At 45.7% G+C, this 16,770-nt stretch overlaps 1 protein-coding gene across 1 annotated transcript in view; it reads left to right on the top strand.

Annotated features, from left to right (window-relative positions):
- LOC135882779 (protocadherin alpha-C2-like) overlaps nt 1-16,770 on the top strand; it is a 185,729-nt gene that overhangs the window by 21,077 nt on the left and 147,882 nt on the right. The window lies entirely within an intron of this gene.

Raw genomic sequence — 16,770 nt, 5'->3', positions numbered from 1 at the left:
GACACATCACAAGGCCTGGGCCTGCCGCAGAAACACCCTTGGGCTCTGCCTCTCTGCACCAGGCACACCAGGAATGGGGCACGCAGGCTAACCAGGCAGGATCCAAGTGTGTGTGTGGGGGGGGAGGGTTCAGTGTGGGGGGATCCAGGTGTGGTGTGAGAGGATTCTATGTGGGACAATCTGGGTGCAGGCAGCTCAGTGGGGGGGGTCTAGGTGTGGGTGGATCTGGATGCACAGAGGCTCACTGGGCGGGTTCCAGGTGCAGGGGCAATGGGACGCTGCAGAGGCTTCCAGGTGAAAGTGGTTGGGGCACAGCAAAGGGGTTTGGGTGTGGACATCTTAATAGCAGGGGGGTCTGGGTGCTGTGGGAGTGGGGCCTGGTGGGGTTGGGGTCTGGGTGCAGCTAATTGGGGGTCAGTGGTGTGGGGGTCTGGATGTGGGGGCTCAGGATGGTGCAGGGGATGGGGCTTGTCAGGATGGGGGTTTGAGTGCAGGGAGATCAATGGGGGGTGGTCTGGGTGCAATGGTGGGGGTCCAGAGGCAGGGGGTCTGGGTGCAGGGGGCTCCAGCTGCAGGGGTTGAGGTTCAATAGGGTGGGGTTCAGATATGGAGGGCTAGGGGGGTTCTGGGTGTACAGGATGAGACTTGGTGGGGGTGTCTGGGCATGGGAGGTCCAGATGCACAGGGGTTGGGCAGATGAGGGAGCAGCTTCCTGTACAGTGACCCCTCCCCCAGCAGCTGAGGAGCCACGCGGGCAGGAAGCAGGGGAGGATGCTGAGCTTCCTGAAGCTGGGGGCAGTTTCTGGGGGTGGGTCTGACATAGCCCCAGCCACTCCTTGTAGGAAGTCCTATTCTCTCCTGTCTGCAAGACTAGCAGCTGATCCTGGCTCAGGGTAGGAGCCACTGGCTGGGGTGCCTGAAACAATGTACCTGCACAGCTAGGGAGTGGTGCATGACTGCTCTTGCAGTTTCCCTTTGTTTCATTGTCAGAAAGTAATTTTTCTGTGGGGAAGCAAAGAAATCTGAGGGGGATATTAATTCTGCGCATGCGCAGTGGTGCAGAATTCCCCCAGCAGTAATCATTCCACCAGGTTTCTGTGATGCCTATTATATCAATATCCTCATTTAATATGTGGAACTCAAATTCACCCATCTTATTATTCAGAAAATGAATTGTTTATTTTCCAATGGGACAGCAGGTGCTAGCAGCCCTGGAAGTGCCCAAGGTATTGGTCTTTCAAACAGTAACATGTTATGTCTAGAAAAATCTATTTTAAGTGTTTTAAGATATGTTTTACATTTATCACTTGTATTTTTCCTTTCACACTGAGCCCTGTAGAGTTGAAATCCTCGTACTAGGCCACATCATATATATGAAACTTATATATAAATTTTTACATCTCAGCCTGAAGATATGTCTTTTTTAGGGCAAATGAGTTTAATGTTGGAGTGAGCCTGCCCTTGTCTAAACATAGAGTTAGATATGTTTCTTGTCTCAGGCCTGGTCTACACTACGAGTTTAGGTCGACTTTAGCAGGGTTAAATCGAATTAAGCCTGGACACGTCCACACGACGAAGCCCTTTCTTTCGACTTAAAGGGCCCTTTAAACCGGTTTCTTTACTCCACCTCCGACTAGGGGATTAGCGATAAAATCGGCCTTAGCGGGTCGGAATTGGGGTAGTGTGGACGGAATTCGACGTTATTGGCCTCCGGGAGCTATCCCACAGTGCTTCATTGTGACCGCTCTGGACAGCACTCTCAACTCAGATGCACTGGCCAGGTAGACAGGAAAAGCCCCGCGAACGTTTGAATTTCATTTCCTGTTTGCTCAGCGTGGAGAGCACAGGTGACCACGCAGAGCTCATCAGCACAGGTAACCGTGATGGAGTCCCAGGATCGCAAAAGAGCTCCAGCATGGACCGAACGGGAGGTACGGGATCTGCTCGCCATATGGGGAGATGAATCAGTGCTAGCTGAACTCCGTAGCAGTAAACAAAATGGCAAAATATTAGAAAAGGTCTCCAAGGCCATGAAGGACAGAGGCCATAAGAGGGACGCACAGCAGTGCCGCGTGAAAATTAAGGAGCTAAGGCAAGCCTACCACAAAGCCAGAGAAGCAAATGGAAGGTCCGGGGCAGAGCCGCAAACATGCCGCTTCTACGCGGAGCTGCATGCCATTCTAAGGGGTGCAGCCACCACTACCCCAACCGTGTGCTATGACTCCCTCACTGGAGAAACACACAGGGAAGCGGGTTCGGGGTACGAGGAAGATGAGGATGGAGATAATGTAGATAGCTCACAGCAGCAAGGAAGCGGAGAAACCGGTTTCCCCAACAGCCAGGATATGTTTATCACCCTGGACCTGGAACCAATAACCCCCGAACTCACCCAAGGCGTGCTCCCAGACCCTGAGGGCACACAGGGGACCTCTGGTGAGTGTACCTTTGTAAATATTACACATGGTTTAAAAACAAGCGTGTTTAATGATTAATGATTAATTTGCCCTGGCAATCGCACCCAGTACAGCTACTGGAAAAGTCTGTTAACGTGTATGGGGATGGAGCGGAAATCCTCCAGGGACATCTCCAGAAAGCTCTCCTTCATGTACTCCCAAAGCCTTTGCAAAAGGTTTCTGGGGAGGGCTGCCTTATCCCGTCCGCCATGGTAGGACACTTTACCACGCCAGGCCAGTAGCACGTAGTCTGGAATCATTGCATAACAAAGCATGGCAGCGTATGGTCCTGGTGTTTGCTGGCATGCAGACAACATCCATTCCTTATCGCTCTTTGTTATCCTCAGGAGAGAGATATTATTCACAGTCACCTGGTTGAAATGGGGCGATTTTATTAAGGGGACATTTTATTCAGAGGTTCCCCTTCCTGCTCTGCTGAACAGAAATGTTCCCCGCTTTTAGCCACGCGGTGGGGGGGAGGGGTGAAGTGATCATCCCCGAGAATTGGGTGTGGGAGGGGAGGGGGGTTAGTTAGGTTTGTGCTGCATGTTAACCCGGAAACCGCAGCCCCTCCTTTTACATTGCAAACCCATTTTAAATGGCCAACCCAATGGGTGCTTGATATGGGAAATGAGGGCGCTGCTGTTTGAAACCATTCCCACATGTTAAGAAGGTTAAAAAAGCCAAAAGACTGTGTCTTACCATGGCTGCCTGCAAGCCGAAATCTGTGGCCTGGCACTGCGTGAGTGATCTCTCACACCAAACCGGCAGGCCCTCAATATAAGAGGAAAAATGCGACCTTGTAACGAAAGCACATGTGCTTTGTAATGTGAACAGCAAAATTTAACGTGAAAGAGTGTACCCATTGTTCTCTAAAATGTGTCTTTTTTAACCACCTCTCCCTTCTCCTCCACCAGCTGCAAATGTTTCTCCTTCACAGAGGCTAGTGAAGATTAGAAGGAGAAAACGGAGGACGCGGGATGATATGTTCATGGAGCTCCAGATGTCCTCCCACGCTGACAGAGCACAGCAGAATGCGTGGAGGCAGTCAATGTCAGACTACAGAAAAGCACAGTATGAAAGAGAGGAGAGGTGGCGGGCTGAATCGCGGGATGAACAGAGCAAGTGGCGGGCTGAAGATGATAGGTGGCGTCAGCTTGCAGACAGAAGGCAAGAGCCGATGCTCCGGCTGCTGGAGCATCAAACTGATATGCTCCAGCGTATGGTTGAGCTGCAGGAAAGGCAGCAGGAGCAGAGACCGCCGCTACAGCCCCTGTGTAAGCAACAGCCGCCCTCCTCTCCTCCCCAAGTTCCATAGCCTCCTCACCCAGACGCCCAAGAACACGGTGGGGGGGCCTATGGCCACCCAGCCACTCCACCCCAGATGATTGCCCGAGCATCAGAAGGCTGGCCTTCAATAAGAGTTAAAGTTTAAAACTGCAGTGTGTCCTTTTCCTTCCCTCCTCCCCCACCCATCCCGGGCTACCTTGGCAATTATCCCCCTAGTTGTGTGATGAATTAATAAAGAATGCATGAATGTGAAGTAACAATGACTTTATTGCCTCTGCAAGCGGTGCTCGAAGGGGGGAGGGGAGGGTGGTGTGGTTCATTTACAGGGAAGTAGAGTGAACTGGGGGGGGAGGGGGCGGAGGGTTCATCAAGGAGAAACAAACAGAAGTTTCACACCATGGCCTGGCCAGTCACAAAACTCGTTTTCAGAGCTTCTCTGATGCGCACCGCGCCCTGTTGTGCTCTTCTAACCGCCCTGGTGTCTGGCTGTGCGTAATCAGCGGCCAGGCGATTTGCCTCAACCTCCCACCCCGCCATAAATGTCTCCCCCTTACTCTCACAGATATTGTGGAGCGCACAGCAAGCAGCAATAACAATGGGGATATTCTTTTCGCTGAGGTCTGAGCGAGTCAGTAAGCTGCGCCAGTGCGCTTTTAAACGTCCAAATGCACATTCCACCACCCTTTGGCACTTGCTCAGCCTGTAGTTGAACAGGTCCTGACTACTGTCCAGGCTGCCTGTGTACGGCTTCATGAGCCATGGCATTAAGGGGTAGGCTGGGTCCCCAAGGATCACGATAGGCATTTCAACATCCCCAACGGTTATTTTCTGGTCCGGGAAGAAAGTCCCTTCCTCCAGCTTTCGAAACAGAGCAGAGTGCCTGAAGACGCGAGCATCATGTACCTTTCCCAGCCATCCCACGTTGATGTTGGTGAAACGTCCCTTGTGATCCACCAGGGCTTGCAGCAGCATTGAAAAGTACCCCTTGCGGTTTATGTACTCGGTGGCTTGGTGCTCCAGTGCCAAGATAGGGATATGGGTTCCGTCTATGGCCCCACCACAGTTTGGGAATCCCATTGCAGCAAAGCCATCCACTATGGCCTGCACGTTTCCCAGAGTCACTACCCTTGATATCACCAGGTCTTTCATTGCCCTGGCAACTTGGATCACAGCAGCCCCCACAGTAGATTTGCCCACTCCAAATTGATTCCCAACTGACCGGTAGCTGTCTGGCGTTGCAAGCTTCCACAGGGCTATCGCCACTCGCTTCTCAACTGTGAGGGCTGCTCTCATCCTGGTATTCTGGCGCTTCAGGGCAGGGGAAAGCAAGTCGCAAAGTTCCATGACAGTGCCCTTACACATGCAAAAGTTTCGCAGCCACTGGGAATCGTCCTACACCTGCAGCACGATGCGGTCCCACCAGTCTGTGCTTGTTTCCCGGGCCCAGAATCGGCGTTCCACGGCATGAACCTGCTCCAGTAACACCATGATTTCCACATTGCTGGGGCCTGTGCCTGTGAGAGGTCTATGTCCATGTCAATTTCCTCATCACTCTCGTCGCCGCGCTGCAATCGCCTCCTTGGCTGGTCCTGGTTTTGCTTTGGCATGTCCTGGCTCTGCATATACTCCAGGACAATGCGTGTGGTGTTCATAGTGCTCATAATTGCCGCGGTGATCTGAGCGGGCTCCATGATCCCAGTGCTAGCTATGGCGTCTGGTCTGAAAAAAGGCGCGAAACTAGTATCTGACGGACAGAGGGAGGGAGGGAGAGAGGGAGGGGCGAGTGACGACATGGCGTACAGGTACAGGGAATTAAAATCAACAAAGGTGGCTGTGCATCAGGGTGAAACACAAACAACTGTCACACAGAATGCCCCCCCCCCCAAAGACTGAACTCAAAAGCCTGGGTTTAGCAGGCCGTTGATTTCACGGAGGGAGGGGGAAGCAAATGAATACAGAACAAATCTATTTTTTACATCTTAAGCTGGCAGATGACGGTGCAGCATGACTGATAGCCCTCGGCATCTTCTGGGTGCTTGGCAGAAAATACTGGGTGCTTGGCAGAAAATAGCATACTACGACTGATAGCCATCATCATCAAGACAGTTCGATAGGACTGAGCATGTCTGCCCAGGTGCCCATGATTGACAGCCACTGCAGTACGATGACGACGGATACCAGTCGTAATATACCATCTTCTACCAAAAGGCAAGGGGCTGCTGCTGTGTGCAATGCAGCCCCACGTCTGCCAGCCCCATGTCTGCCAGCACCCAGATCGCCGATGAAGGCTACCAGTCATACTGCACCGTCTACTGCCAAAAGGCAATTAGCTGCTGCTGTGTAGCAATGCAGTACCACGTCTGCCGGCACCCAGAGGACATATGGTGAAGGTGAGCTGAGCTGAGCTGGGCGGGCTCCATGCTTGGCGTGGTATGTTGTCTGCACAGGTAACCCAGGTAAAAAGGCGCGAATCGATTGTCTGCCGTTGCTCTGATGGAGGGGGAGGTGCCTGACGACATGTACCCAGAACCCCCCGCGACACTGTTTTGCATCATTCAGGCATTGGGATCTCAACCCAGAATTCCAATGGGCGGCGGAGACTGCGGGAACTGTGGGATAGCTACCCACAGTGCAATGCTCCGGAAGTCAACCCTAGCCTCGGTACTGTGGACGCGGTCCGCCGACTTAATGCACTTAGAGCATTTTATGTGGGGACACACACAATCAGCTGTATACAACCGATTTCTATAAAACCGGCTTCTATAAATTCGACCTAATTTCATAGTGTAGACATACCCTTAGATAGCTATAGGCTATCCATCTGTCTGACTGGCTATGCATTTTAGTGAATGCTTCAAAATAGTATGTAGGTGTCACAAACCCAGATTAAGAATAGCATAGAAAAGACAAATGAGGTCAAGACAAAACACAGCACAATAATTGGAGAAATGGAGGATTGTGGAGTTTTGTTAACCAAACAATGAAAGTAGGAAGGATTTATTGAAGAAATGGAGAGGAAGGGAGGGAAAAGAAGGTCTTTGGTGTACAAGTAGTGGGAGACTGTTCAAAGGCTAATGGCAGCATGTATGGTGGTGCAAAGAGTGTGAGAGAGATCAGTAGGAAAGGCAATTTGGGAAGTGTGCAGTGGAAAAGTTGGGGATAAGGAAACAACATGGGGGGAGATTATGTAGGGCTGGAAATAGGGATGAGGATCTTGAATTTTATTTACTATGAGGAAGATAATGAAGAGATGCAAGGACTGACATAGATGGAGAGCAGAAGATAATGTAAGCAGTAGCATTTTGAAGCAGAAATGCAAAGTCAGAGGTAAGGATGTTGAAGAGGAAAAGGTTACATAAATCAAGGTGAAAAATTGCCAAGGCCTGAACAAGTGCTTTGCAAGTGGGAATAGTGAGGGAAAGGAAGATATTGATGATATTAAATGGAAAGAAATGACAAGAATTAGTGAGGGGCTGGAAAGGGGAGGAGAAGAGGAGGAGACTAAAAAATTGCCTTGAAGTTCTGAGTCTGAACTGGTGGTTATTCTTTTATAAGATAGACCAAACCAGCCACAAAAGTAAACTCCTGTTTCACCACACTGGCTAACAAGAAAACATAAAGGCAGTTTCCTCAGGCATTCCAGTTCTTATATCACCACCAAAAACACTGGATTCAGAGATGAGTGGTTCTTTACAACCAGTCTCATAAAATAATAAGTTCTTCTGATCCCAAAGGACCAGCCACACACCCAGGTCAATATACAATTTAGATCTTACCCAAAGATTACGCTGATGCCAATCCCTTAGTATCTAAAATCTAAAGGTTTATTTATAAAAAGAAAGAAAGAAAGAAAGGTGAGAGTTAAAATTGGTTAAAGGAAACAATTACATACAGTAATGGCAAAGTTCTTGGTTCAGGCTTGTAGCGGTGATGGAATAAACTGCTATCTTAAGTCAAGTCTCTGGAGTACATCCACAGCTTGGATGGGTCATTCAGTCCTTTGTTCAGAGCTTCAATTTACAGCAAGGTTCCTCCACAGGTAAGAAGCAGGATTAAAGACAAAATGGAGGTGTTTCCAGGGCCTTTTATATCCTCTGCCAGGCAGAGGGAAACACATTGTTCTTACTATGGAAAATTACAGCAACAAGATGGACTTTGGAGTCACATGGGCAAGTCACATGTCCATGCATTTCGCCTAGTCACAGCAGGAAATTTCATTAAGTGTAGATACGCATCTCCCATGGTCCATTGTCAGTTAAATGTTCTTTTGATGGGCCACTCAATTTGAATAGTCCCTCCATGATGTGCTGGCTAATTTGAACTTCAGGTGTAGAGCCAATATTTATAACTTCAAATACAAAAATGATACATGGTTACAGAAAGCATAAACATAACCAGAAAACCATAACCTTTTCATAGGCATCTTACTCAACAAACTTTGTATAATATTTGCTGCAAATATGTAACAGTGGTTGCAACAATGATCTATATGGTCATATTTTATTTAGATAACATCAGAAAAGGATAATGGTTTGTCAGTTTTGTAGTTTGAGACAGTGACATGAAATCCAAGAAAATATATTTGACTGACTGCTGGATATGCAAAACTGAATATGGAGAAGAGTTTGGTGATAGAGGAGTACATCTCTGAATCATCCAGGGAATGCAATCACTTCACAGGGAAGATTTAGGGCTTGATTCACTATTATTTTACTCCTATTTTATACTAAAGTAATTAATTTACTTCAGTGCTGGAGTAACACAGTGGTGAATCCAGCCTTTAATATTTTAAAAGTTGTTAAACACTTGCAGTACTTCTGATTGTAATTTGAGGAAGATAAAGGAGAACAGGCCCTCCCCCCTGAAAGTTGCCACCTTCTAGCCTCTTAAAAATAAAGAACCAGTTTGTTTTGAAGCATGAAAAGTTTTACAATGAATTGCCCTTCTTCCAGTAATATTTTAATTCACTTACTTCCTCATACCTATAAATAAAATATTTGTGAAAACAGTCTGCATGTGTCTCTACAATATTAGAGAGACAAGGTGGGTGAGCTAATATATTTTATTGGACCAACTTCTGTTGGGGAAAGAGACAAGCTTTCCATCTTACACAGAGCTCTTCTTCAGGTCCTGAAAGCTCGAAAGCTTATCTCTCTCCCCAAGAGAATTTGGTCCTTGTCTCTCTAGCATCCTGGGACCAAGGTGGCTACAACAACATCTGTAGAATATTGTAATTAGCTGTACACATACAAATAGATGACGCCATTCTTGTTGGAGTCAATGTTCAACTTCATGATTAGCAGTGCAGCGTGGAATATACATGTTCATGCATAACTCCATAAGATATGGTTATTTGCAGTATTTTCCTGAGGTACATTCTCTTTCAGGAAGTTACTACCAATTTTTACATTAGTAAACTCAAAACAGCTAAAAGGGCAACCAAATCCAAAGTGATAAAATAGGGTGGCAATGAGATGTGTAAATGAAGACATTTAAAAATATAAAGAGAATGGGATGGAGGATTATCAGTAGAGTTAGACAGAGAAATAATAAAAATGAAGAACAAAACTTAGTAATAAGTGGAGATATACAGAAACCACCTAAAGTAATATTAGGGGATTTTCCAAGCACAGTAAATGAAAGTAGAAGAATGATTTCAAATCAATTTTGGCCACTTTAAATTGGAAACAGAGAACTTAGGGAAGTGGTGCCTGAACTGTGGGAGCAGCAAAGAGTCCTGTGGCACCTTATAGACTAACAGACGTATTGGAGCATGAGCTTTCGTGGGTAAATACCCACTTCATCGTATGCATGTAGTGGGGGTGGTGTGGAGGAACATTGAGGGGAGAGTGGGCAGGGCCCGAGCCAGCCCCCACAGGAGGTGGGGAGGGAGCACCACCCAGCCTCACTTTGCCCTCTGTTCTGCTCTGGTCCCACCCACTCCTGTGGCCCCGGCCTCAGCCCTGGGCTCCTGGCCCGGCGGCAGCTCCAATCCTCTCCTGGCCCTTTCCCCCCAAATCTCATTGGCAGTGACCTTGATTTTTTTTTCACTTTGCTCTACAGAGTGTGGTTGTGGGTCACTTGCCAGGATTATCTGGGTATATCTCATTTAATTATTTCCCTGCTGTTGCAGGAGCCTTCAGCACTGGTGCACCTTGGTCCATTCTATTATTTGCCTGTTGCTCATAATAGTCTAGTCTCCTGTGGGTCTCATTTACTTTGGTCTTATTTCCTTTGTTGGGTTTAGTGTGCCAGAGGTGATGGTGGCCTGTGAGATACAGGAGGTCAGACTAAATGAACTTCTAGTGGTATTCTATGTCTCTCAGTAAGCATTTCATATCCATCTTTAGATCAGTGAGAAAGCAGGGATAAATTTTTGAAAAGGGAGATAGCACATCTGATATAAACAGCTATTAAAAGGTTGCTAAACTAAGGGCAGGGCTACACTACAGAATTACTCCTGTATAACTGCATGGCTCAGGGGTGTGAAAAATCCACACCCTGGTGCCTCCTAGTTACACCAACATAATCGCAAGTGTAAACAGTGCTATGTGGGCATAGAGCTTCTCCCATCCACATAGCTACGGCCTCTGATGGAGGTGGATTAACCATCAGCTGGAGAGCTCTCTCCCCTCTCCTAGACTAGAGCGTCTTCATTAAAACGGTACAGCACTGCAGCTACAGCAGCGTAGCTATATTGGTGCAGCTGTACCGGATGCAGAGTTTTAAGTGTAGACCTGTTTCGGGTCAAAGTTGCACATATCCCTTAATGTTGAGGAAAACCAGCAAGTAACTTAGTGATTTTTTTCAAAACCTAATGCACTTTCAATAATGTATTTAAGATAAGCAACCACAGCTACTTTATAGTATTTTATTAAATGCTTAGGACATTTGGTCAGGGCTGGGGACCCAAAACCCCTAGGTTCCCTTTTGATTCATTACAGGTGATTACCCCCCTCTGCGTCTCAGCTATTGGTACGTTTAGGTTACTAATAAACATCTTCACAAGGATCTTCTGAGGATTAATTAATTTATCTTTGCACATCATTTTGGGCTGATTGTAAGCCAAGTGAAATCAGTGGGAGTCTTTCCATTTACTTCAATGGGCTTTGAGTCAGGCCTTTTGAAATTATTGGGTGAAAGATGTTATAAGAAGTGCAAAGTATTATTAAGAGGAAAGACAAACCAGGAACTGATTGAGCAGTAATTTTTTTTCAGACATTGTCTGGAAATTCTTCAACACTTGGAAGGGGACAAGTTTGGATACTGACTCAGGGTCGTGTGTTCTGGTGAGGATTAGGTAGGAACTCATCCCATTTACAGGAAACAAGAAGTCAAGTTAAGTAGTGTGATCTGAATAAGTAAGTAATACATAAATTAAATTAAATTAAAAATACAGCATACTGATCAGGGACCTGATTTGTGGATTATTCTGGAAAAAGGTAAAAAATAAAATAACTTATTCCCAGGTACAGAGGCATTGAAAAGGCTAACAATATATATATTGTAATATCAGTGCAACATATTGAAGAAAATATACACGATATACAATTTCACACCCAAACTCACTTAGTGTTTGTGTGTGAAATTAAGGTATTTGTTACAGTTATTTTGTATGAAACATTTGCGATACATTGGTCATTATTGGATAAAAAAGAATATCATTGCCCTAGAGATGGTGTGGAAGAGAGTGAGGAAGCTGATATCAAATCTGAGATTGTTTATAAATTATAAGGCAATATTAAGGATATATTCTAATTACAAAAGTACAGATATTAACATTGCATAACAGATTTTCAAATGTATTAAAGGGGTGGATAAAATCAAGAGAAGGTATTATTTTACACAGGTGACATCAAGAGACAGATAGAGATATTTATTTTTAATATTTTACATAGGGGATTTTAGTGTAAATTAAGTATCATATTGACAGCTCAGAGGACTTAAGTCTTCTTACCACAGATCAGGTAGACTATGGGAGCAATACAGTAAGCCTCCGCACACTATCCAGCCGTGTTCTTTAACTGTAAACTGGGAGGAAAATTACATTTGAAGAGGGGAGATCGGTCCCTCTCCTTTCAGACCTTGGCTTTTGTGCTGATACTGACAAATCATGCTAGTGGTGGGGAATTTGTTTGTTTGTTTGAACACCTGTCAACTGCGAACTGGATTGGGAGGAGGAATGATTTCACACAAGCCTCTGAATAATCATCAGATGATAACTTTTGTTTTTTGTTAGGTGGTGAAAGGCGCATCGTCTTCAGAAATGTGGGGGTGGGAAATCAGAAAAGGGGGGAGGATTAAAATACAGTTTCAACAGGAAGGTATTTTAGGTTAGGCAGACTTTACTAGTTGCCAGAGATTTTTTACTTTCTTTTTTCTTGATAGCGCTTCATTGTATTCCAGTGAATGTAGATTCATTGCGACACGTGGGCTCACGTTGAAAGCCGTCTCTGAGTGTGTCACTGTTTATTTAATTTTTGTAAAGGCTGCTCTGTTTGGTTGGAATATTTTTTTTCTACTGTGCTGTGGAATTAGCTGCTATATAAAATAAGTGTCTCGAAAGGGCAGGGGTAAGAGTGCATAGAAAGAGTTAAAATGTGACCTTACAGCATATTTATCGACTCTTGCTTTTGATTGATTATTGTAATTAAAATCCTTGTGTGAAGGCAGCTAGAAATGCAAGAGAGAGGTAGATTGCCGGCCACTAAAGTTAGACGATATAAATAGCTGTGAAAAGTGGATGTCCTCTGTACTGTTTAATAGATATCACTGGATGAAGGTCTTCTGAAATGAATATGCTATAAATTATGTTCCACCCTCTTGCAAAGTAACACGAATAACGTAATATTAATTGTTTATTACAAGACAAATATTTAAAATGAAAATTGAACCTTGATTATATTTTTCCATTTGATATTTCTGCATAACTAGCTCATTATATCACATTCTAATCATATTCCTTTTCTCTGATCAAGCAAAAAGGGTGATAAATGCTAATCGTATTGCTGCAGGAATATTCCTGAATTAATTTCGCTTTAATTCAGGAAATCTCAGGCCCACGTCTTTTTCTTTTAATGTGATTTTAGCCTGACTGGGTACCTGAGAAAGTACCGCTACTAAATTATAGGATGTATTTCCCCCTTTAGAAGCAACATCAAAGAATGTAAGTTGTCTTTTCCATTTTTAAAGGCTGTGAGCTTTCACGGATGCACACGGCTGAATCCGAAGAAGTGGGTTGTAGCCCACGAAAGCTTATGCTCTAATAAATTTGTTAGTCTCTAAGGTGCCACAAGTACTCCTGTTATTTTTACGGCTGAATCGATCGCTTCGATTAAAGAAATGCTACACCAATCCGATCCAATAGGAGGCGCCTCTTCGGCCTCTGTATCCGAGGGGAAGTTTCTCCTTCTACTGGCAGAGTGTGTGTCGCTGTCCGCTAACATGATGCAATAGTTCTCAGGGTCTAACTCTGCTCTGCAGCTGCAGATCTCAGGGACAGTCACACAAGAGTGTTGTCTCTTGTGCTGTTTTTCACACTGTAGCCTATCTTTAATTTAATGGCCTTTTCAACGAGCCATTTACCCACCCAAGTGCGGCAGTTCTGCCTGATTTCCTCTTGTTGCAGGTTTGCTGAGATATTGAGGGTCCGGCTTTAATGTGTTCCTGAAGCATTCGAGCTGCGATCCGTTTCGGGCAATTTTTCTAAGGATTTAGGGATTGCAGATTTTGGGACCCCCACGTCTCCAGCATGAGCCGGAGCTGCTCACAACTGATTTCAGACACGGGGCATTATTTGTACCATAGACCAAGAAGCCACGTGTGACTCCAAAGTAATCTGCTTTTTGCACCCGAAAGCGGTAATGGAAAATCCCCTACAAGTTCTGTCCATTCAAATCGAAGTGACCCAGATAAACAAGTCCCGATTTCCCACGCAGACAATTCGAGTCTATTACCGAGGTTGATTGTGATTCCAGGGCCGCCTGTCCCTCTAGAGAGAACAGAGGACCCAACTGTTGGCAGCAATTCTCTGACAATCTAACGAACGTCCCCATTAAAACGAGCTCTTCGTATTGGATCTGCAGCCCCGAAGCGATGTCAAGTGCTTTCTCGTTTTAGGATTGGTAAAGCCTCGTAAAAAGCAGATAATATACCAGCTAAGCACCTTTGCAAAAGACAGAGGCTCTCTGATAACCTGGACTGTTACTGTCCTGGGTGCTGGTGACAACGCCTCAGTGTTCAGCCAGTGTGTGGATCGGGTTACTGTCGGGGCAGCGTTCCTGAAGGCATTTCACTAACTTCGGCCACAGCAGTTGCCTTATGCCGGATCCCTTGGGGGGAATGACGTATTGCCTCGGCAGTAGCACGGGATTCAGCCACCCAGGTCTGAACCAGTGCGCAGGTTAGGCTCAGATGCGCAGAAGCTTCTGACCGCCTGCATCTTTATACAATTTTCACATCCACTCTAACGGGACGGATGTCAGCGAGGTCCGGGCATTGCAGTGTCCGTAGAGATAACTGAGGGGAACTGGAACTGGAACTCTCCCCAAATTGTCCTCGCCTGTCTTTTCAGCCCAGTGCCTACAAAGGAGCGCCCGGGAGAAGGGTGCCTTTAATTACTGTGATGGACAAAGATTCAGGAATCAAGGAGAGAGTTTGCTGGCGGATTCCAGACGTCTTTGGGAACAGAAAGGTCCGTGAAGAACTGTCACTCTCTAGGTACGGATGCGGTTCTGGACCGTGAGACAGTGTCCGAGTATTAGCATCACTGTTCAGGGACTGCCTGAGCGTCCCGCCAGTGCTAACAAAATCCTCCCTGGGAGTATCTGTCTCTCTTGGCGCGGGTCTTTGCCTCGTCTGAAGTGTCCATTCGCTCCCAGAGTCGCCATTCTATGCTGAGCATCTTCAGGTTTCCCAAATCCGTTAAAGCCCACAGCCCCGGCCTAACTCTGCTCCGGAGCTCCATAAATGTGGTCATTATGTGGTAGATCCGAATTACAACGCCGCGGTGATACTCCCTTTCTGGGAACGGGACACCTGGTAGCTCTGGACGTGGTGCGCACAGGAAGGTTACCTGGTGATCCTAACTGTGGCACTGAATGGACGCTCAGCCAGATGTTTGAGACGGTTATGATTTGTTACAGCCAACTGAGCCCAGTTCTGCGCCTCTTTCCTCTGACTCCAGAGCACCCAGGACGGCCAATGGTAATGGCGAACCAGCTCTCTCAGTCACGGTCACTATTGGCTTGTTCTTCCCTGACTCACGTCCTTCTGGATTTTAGTGAGGTGGCAGGAAATTAAGTAAATGCTACTGTCAGTCTCAGCTTCTGTTTATTCAGCAACATGGTTTCCATTTCCGGGTTGGTTTTGTGTTTTTCAGTCCTACCTGCACCAAAGCGCCGCTCCCAGAAGAAAAGTCTTGTACAGAAGAAATGTCTTACTTAGGACTCCGGTGTCTGTAAAGACTTCATTGGTCCCCTTTCAAAATATTATTTACTACCCGAATCCCCGGTGGGAAGAAGAAGTGAAGTTTTTTTGGATGTCGGTGGCTTTATGGCCTGTTTGCAATCCATTCTCCATAAGTTGTATTTCTAACCTAGCAGAACTTTAATGCAACGTTAACGGTAAATAGCACTTTCAATCCATCTCATTTTCAAGTTTATATCTAGAAAGGAAAAGAACTCAGTGAATGAAACTGAGGCAAGAGACTACATTAACTAGTGAACATCAGAGTTACACTTAGGCTAAAATATTATTTTATCGTCAGCTTTTCTGTTGTGAAGACAGTTTAACTCTTAAGGAAGAGAAATATTTTTGCTAAGGATCAGTTGAACATTTAATAGTGCTCTTTATTTGGATCAGTTCGATTACATTGCTGCTGTTTTCAATTAACAGAGAGGATTGGTTTTAGGTTTGCAACTTTAAGCAGCAGATTGTGACACCGTTCGTTACTCATCCTGGTGAGGCGTTACTCACTCGAGTAGTCCCATTAACTTTAGCAGAGCTACTGGTGTGAGGAAGAGTTCACCAATGTGAGCAAGGAGTTCATAAGCTGAGTCCAATGGATTGATGTCAAAGTAGTCATAGCCATGGGAGCTCTTCAAGTCATCCCTGCTAAATACCTCAAGACCGAGTCATTGGATCCAAAAGCCGCAGATTTTCCATAACGTCAACTCTCAAAACAAAAACAAATGTAAAAATATCACTGATGACATCATTAATGTCAGAAGTTCTGAGGAGCGAGGGTTTTTCCTTTAGCCTGGTGAGTTAAACTGGCAGCCCAACCACATAAAGTATTGCAGAATTTCAGCTGTCCCCTTGCAGGAAAATAGTCTGCGAAAGAGATCCGAGTCTTGCTAAGAGTGATCTCCCTCATACCCCACTTTGTATCCAGACCCTACTCTGTGTTCTTAGAACCCGATGTCTTTCTGGCTCTCCCACTGGACCAACATCCTAAGGAAAGCACGTGGGTGGGTAACTTCTTCATATGCTTTCGGAGTAATAAATAGTTTTTGTGCCACCCGCGAATCGGTTTTAATCACTCTCTCCCTTTATTTACAGAGCAAAGTGCAAGGTCATTGAGATCTGTAACACTTTTAATAAACATACAAGGAAGTATTGATGGGGGCACCTACCCTCCTGCACATAACTCGGTTAAGAGAAGCAGATCCCAGTGCAAACTGCAAGAGTTGTACAGCTAGAAATTCAGGGCCTGATCCTGCGTCTGTTGAAGTCAATGGGAGCTTTGCCATTGATTTCAGTGGTCATAGGATCAGAATCTTAGTGCGGTGATCATTCTCCTTTCTCCCGAATAATCCAAGTTCATTTACATTAGTAAGTGAGCTCAGAAGTAAGCAAAAAGAAGTGGGCGGGAAGAGCTCATAATAAAACCACTCCACTGAAATTAGTTAGAGACAAAGATGACTTTTACGTTTTTCAAATGGCATTTTAAGAAGCGGAAGAATTTTGTGCTAAGCCAGGAGCTTGCTAGGGCAGTGGTGAGCTCTGTTAAATGAGAGCTGTTACT

Source organism: Emys orbicularis, chromosome 8 (genome assembly GCF_028017835.1).
Source record: "Emys orbicularis isolate rEmyOrb1 chromosome 8, rEmyOrb1.hap1, whole genome shotgun sequence".
Taxonomy (NCBI): domain Eukaryota; kingdom Metazoa; phylum Chordata; order Testudines; family Emydidae; genus Emys; species Emys orbicularis.
Note: the sequence above shows the minus strand (reverse complement) of the source record. Positions and strands in the feature narration are given on the sequence as shown.